The sequence below is a fragment of the Atractosteus spatula genome, chromosome 12 (assembly GCF_055471065.1).
Source record: "Atractosteus spatula isolate fAtrSpa1 chromosome 12, fAtrSpa1.hap1, whole genome shotgun sequence".
Classification (NCBI taxonomy): domain Eukaryota; kingdom Metazoa; phylum Chordata; class Actinopteri; order Semionotiformes; family Lepisosteidae; genus Atractosteus; species Atractosteus spatula.
In genome coordinates, this window is record NC_142717.1 from 46,142,441 (window position 1) to 46,148,440 (window position 6,000).

Here is a 6,000-nt window from a genome sequence, read left to right on the forward strand (position 1 = left end):
TGAGGGTCACTGTGTCCCGTGCCCAGTGTGGTCAGTGTGAGGGTCACTGTGCCCAGTGTGGTCAGTGTGAGGGTCACTGTGCCCTGTACCCAGTGTGGTCAGTGTGAGGGTCACTGTGCCCTGTGCCCAGTGTGGTCAGGGTGAGGGTCACTGTGCCCTGTGCCCAGTGTGGTCAGTGTGAGGGTCACTGTGCCCAGTGTGGTCAGTGTGAGGGTCACTGTGCCCTGTACCCAGTGTGGTCAGGGTGAGGGTCACTGTGTCCCGTGCCCAGTGTGGTCAGTGTGAGGTCACTGTGCCCTGTACCCAGTGTGGTCAGGGTGAGGGTCACTGTGTCCCGTGCCCAGTGTGGTCAGTGTGAGGGTCACTGTGCCCAGTGTGGTCAGTGTGAGGGTCACTGTGTCCTGTACCCAGTGTGGTCAGTGTGAGGGTCACTGTGCCCTGTGCCCAGTGTGGTCAGGGTGAGGGTCACTGTGTCCCGTGCCCAGTGTGGTCAGTGTGAGGGTCACTGTGCCCTGTACCCAGTGTGGTCAGTGTGAGGGTCACTGCTCCCCGTGCCCAGTGTGGTCAGTGTGAGGGTCACTGTGTCCCGTGCCCAGTGTGGTCAGTGTGAGGGTCAATGTGCCCTGTGCCCAGTGTGGTCAGTGTGAGGGTCACTGTGCCCAGTGTGGTCAGTGTGAGGGTCACTGTGTCCCGTGCCCATTGTGGTCAGTGTAGAGGTGGAAGATGGACAGAAGGGGAACAGGCCATGTGAGGTCAGTCTGGCTTTGTGCCCGCCTGCAGGATTTTCCTCTTATCCATGGGAGTTAAAAAGTCCTCTTGATAAAATTCTTTTTCATTTTCTTATCTCAGCTTGAATTTCTAGGAGGAAATATTGTCCCTTCATCCTTGCACATTTCTTCCTCTTCAGAAAGATGTGCTGGTTTTACTGCTGTAGACAAGAACTGTGTCCCACTCTTGTACTTTTTAAACATGAGTGTGCATTTTTATTACCTCTTTTGTCAGATTGCATCCCATTTCCTTAAACCACTGAAAGTGTTTAATTTAAGATGGTTATACTCTATCTTATCTGCTGCAGAATTTATATTAGTATCTTTTACTTTTCATGGTGAGCTCGCTACTGTTAAAATGTTTAATGGTTTATTGGTTTTCATGTTTGTGCCGCTTTAGGAACAAGTTTATTTATTCTCTAAACCTCGTCAGGATTTTGCTCTTACATCCTCTTCATACTCTTGGTTTCCTGACACCTCTAATAGGAGCCATTAACAAATGTTGGAAAATGAAAGAAATAAGGAGCAATTAGTTTGAAGTCAAAGCTAATTGCTTAGTCACAGTAACTCCATGCTTCCTACAAAGGTAATTGCCAGCGAATGACATTTAGATTGTTTGAGCTCAGGTTGATTTCTTTTATTACCTCAGCTCCATAGAGTCCTGAGTTCTGTGGGCATTTCTCTTGACTCATTTGCAAATAATAACAAACAGAACTCTGAAGGTGAGACATAAATACCAGCTTAGTTATGAAAGGGTTTGTCATTTGGTTTTCATTTTCTTTTAATAAAAACCTCCAAATACACCTCTCTTTTTATTCTACTGCTGCGCTCAGCACAGTATATAGTAATGCATTTTTAAAAAAGCTAGCAGCTTCTAAATAAAAAGGACATTTGTGTCACTTGAAAATTAGCATGTCTTCCTTTTGCACTGTTTAGAAAAGGGCATGACAGCACGACAACAGATTTTCATTTGCAAGGCTAAAATCAATTTGAGATGAAAAGGAAATTTAGCAGAAGGTTTTGAAATGTATTCTAATAACCTACTAGAGACAATCTTATGAATAATTACAGTAGACTGAAGAAAAAGTACACATTGTACATCACTGGTATTTAAAAAATGAGCAGATTCTAACAGCTAGATGCAATCAAAACAGCTGCTAGTCAGCAAGTCAAAACATTTCTCTTTGGTAAGTGGTTCTTGTGTGTATATTTGTATATTACACTGTCTATATTACATGTATGATCTCCTTGGTTTATGAAGCCTTTTCTTATTTTTCGCCTTCTTAGTCTGTTAAAATTTCTCATCTTCTGGCAAAGCTCTGTAGTTCTGCTTGTCTGTAACTGTGTCTGCACCCCGCTCTGTGAGGAGCCTAAGAGGAGAAGAGTTCTAGTTCGAGTTTTTGAATCTGAAGGCTTTAGGCTTCAGCTGTTATGGATGATCCGTATGAGCGCTTACTGGACACGAGAAAACCCCGGAGCTCGGCTTCTGTATGGCAGCTGGCAGGTTCTTGAAATCAGGTAAAAACGGTTTGGCCTCCTATGCAAGTGATCCCCTTGGATTGTGGGTCAGCAGTTGACTAAATCAATAACACCGACACCTGGAGGAAAAATAATAGTGGAGCCACAAACCGGAGTTTCCTGCTCCTGAGTCCGCTGAGCATCCCCGGAGATGCGCGCCGTCTTCAAGGCGGTAGACTTGTCATCTCTCTACGGGCTGTTTGGTTAAACTGTTCTGTTCACCGTTCACAGCAGGGGGCGGCCGTGGAGGCATCAGGAGCGAAGGCCCAGGCGCAGAATTCCAGCATGATCCATCCGACCCCCCGAGAGCAGGAGCTCCTCCTGGTGCTCAGGGCTAGCGACTCCGGGCATGGGTCACGAAGAGGTCAGTGCAGGCAGGGACCCCGCTCCGAGGAAGACTGGGGGGCGCGCGGGAGCAGAAGCGCTCCTCAGGCCCCGAGCTGTCAGCAGCTCCCTGTCCTGTGAGGATCCAGTGCCAGGAGCCTGGCTGGTTGTGCATGACGGGGCCTGTCTGTAACATCACAAGATATTTTGCACCAGCGTTCAGCTGTGAGCTCCTTTCCATCTATGGCTGCTGAGCAGGTGTGAAGGGGAAAGTCTAGATTTTGTGCTGTACATGTGTTTTACATGAAAGTGAGTTAAATAATTAGACATTTTTCAAAACCTGATCAGCTGCTACATAATAGAAGTGTACTGTATTTGGTAACCATTCTTTGACCGGTGAACATCCTCACCGACAGGAAGGCACTCTGTGCAGATGATAATATGGCAGGCTGTCTTTATTTGGCACAGCTGTTTTGTCAGTTTTATTCAGGGAACTGAAAACTGTGAATTTAAATGTCAATAAATATTGCATCTTCTTCGCCAGCTAGAAATGCTGTTCAGTGTTGATTACCTCTCTCTACAGGCTGCACAGCTTCTGATTTTTACTGTCTGAAGAGATTTTAAATTATGTGAAAGGAACACAAAATGCTTTTGTTTGTCTGACAGTCTTATGTCTATCTAGTGCAAAAAAAACCCCAAAAAATAATTATTTTGAAGTGCAATACCCTCGGTCTAGTCCTTGGGCTTTATTACCAATTAAGAACGAATGCCTTGCTTCGTGATGGTGTGTGTATTGTAATTGGTGTTCCCACGAAATTCTCATTTTCTTGGTTGTGTGTTGTGTCCAGAGTTGGAGCGCTCTTGTCTGCGGTGTGTAATGAGAGCCGCGCTGACTGTATTACACAGAAGAAACAAATGCAAGAGGACGTGTCTATTTAGTTTGCATCTCCGGGGCCCTGCTTGTCAGCTCCCGTTAAGCCCAGCCGTGCGGGCAGACGAAGGGGGGAGCTTCCCTGCTCTGTGGGGGCAGAGGCCCGTGGTTCTGAAACAGGGGTCTGCCGACACCTGCTCTGGCCCCGCCAGGTGCCGCGGGCTCTGAGGGCTCAAGAGCGCCCCCTCTGCCCATCGCTGTCCTCAGACTGCCCTGCAGGAAGAGCGAGAGGAATGGGCTGGAGTTTGTCTGTGATCATTCCAATTCCCCGGTCAGTAGCAGCCTGGCCTTCCATTCCTCACCTTTCCCATGACTTTGGACAAAGGGAGCAAAGATCCCTGCGGTCTCGGACATTTCTCACCCTAGCAGTTTGGGGAATTCAGTCTGTTATAAAGTCTGTGGACCACCCCTTCTCCTCTCCTTCAGGGGTGCCCAATATCTGGATATTTTGCCGGCGTAATCACCCCTGCGGATCAATCACACTTACTTAGAGAGAGTTGTTAGCGGGCCGCAGGTCCTGGTAGATTTTCTTGAGCGTCTGTGCACGCTTGTCGCAGGCAGTCAGGGCCTCACCCGTCCGCTGTGTCCATCAGCCCACTTGGCTCATGCTGTGCCGTTGGAAGGGATAATAAGTTGGTCTTGATAGAATCGAGACGGTCACCAATAAACTTCCTCATGTCTTCAGCTGCCTTTTTCTGTTGTTGACCTTGAGCAGCAGGAACAGCTGGATTGGAGACTCTCTCTCCGGGCTCATTCGAACTTTCAAAATGCTCCTCTGCCTGTGACTTCCCAGTCCAGTTTCCGGGCTTCGATCCTCTTTAATTCCATGTTAAACATGGAAACGTTTTCAGTTTAAAATCTGGAAAAAATGACAGTTACAAACAGCGATCCGACAGTACAGTACAGTAGCGACACAAAACAGTAACCGCAATTTGAATAAATCACTGAGGAGCTTGGAAACATCCTGCTGTTCCATTCCATGTGCCCCAGTGCCCTGCGGTCCTCCCAGCTGGTGATGATAATCATTGGTGTAAGACAATTAGTGCCCTGCGTTCACATGGGCACAACCAGCTCCTGATTACGCCTCCCTCCCATCCCTTCAGCGCAGCGCTGGAGAGTTTGCAGTGGAAACTTTTGATGAGAGAGGGTGAATTACAGCCTCAAGTAAAAGCAGTATGCACAGTTTAATTGCCAGGCGATAAAAAGGCTGTTAACAGCAAAGGGGTTTTTTAAGAGCACACTTGACCTTTATCAGGTGGTTGAGTTAATGCAGACAATGATCTGAGTGCTGCTGAGGCTGAGCTGGGCATGTTACCTGTTGGGCTCTAAATGCCAAGCGAAAGCATTTTATTTCCATGCTTGCTCCTCCACCTTTTCAAAAATTCTTCTGAGCCGAGTCTCTTAGGCTATTATTTTAACCCACCTTAAAATGGTGATTGCTACATCAAAAGGCATGAAAACAATATAACTGCCTGCTTTACTCTAAATGTCACAACCAAGTCTGTTTTCAATTTTTTATAAAGCTTATTATGTGTTTTTGCAAGGGCTTCAGCCCTGGAGGGTCAGCGGTCTTTCATGAAGACGGGCTCAAAGAGAGCCCACCTGCCCTGCTGACCGCACTGTCTCAGCCGCGCACTCGCAATGAGACAGTTTCATTCAATATTGATCAGGTCCTCACGGAGGCCTTTCTTTCCAGAGGACAGCAGCCTGCATCTCATTTAAGTGTCTGATTTAGTCAGAAAATTAAAGCTCTTTTGTCGCACTGTGTGTTTTTAAGAACATAACAAAAGCCCGTCAGAAGACCTAATACAATTGTTAAAGACGTGAAGCTAAATTTACCGCACATTACCGTCACGGCTGCCTGTGGAATTGGAAGGCATGCTCTTGTAGTTCCGGCACAAAGATTAAGAGAGAAGGAATTCTGTCATTAAAGAGGGTTTGCATTTTCGTGTGGCAGATAACGAGCTGAGAATACCAGGAGTGCAATATTCATATAGACAGGCTCATTATAGGGAGGAAATGGCGGATTAAGGCGGCTGTTGATTCTCTCTTATCTCTGCGTCCGCCAGTAAAGCTTCTGCTTCTTTCAAATTCATTGATTCACCTGAATAGGAGTCTCCTCGCGCCTCTGGAGATGACAACAGAGTCCTGGCCAGCACGGGGGAGTGCTCTCCAAGGTGTGAGCAACTTCCTTGCTCCTGTTTGCACACTCACGGGGAATTGAGTGACAGAATATTGGTTTTCAGAGAAGGTTTTCTCTGTCGGGTTTAACTTTGTGCTTGTGCCTTGCAGTATCGTTGTGACATTGTTTTTTCAGCTCAGCGTCCACTGTGAGCTGTAAATACACACAAGTCATCTGTCAAGGAGCTCGGCATGAATTGCACAAAGTGTGATGCTACTTATGCATATAAATGTGAAGTAAGGTCTAGCAGCAAGTGATCCTACCTACAGTAGCACTGT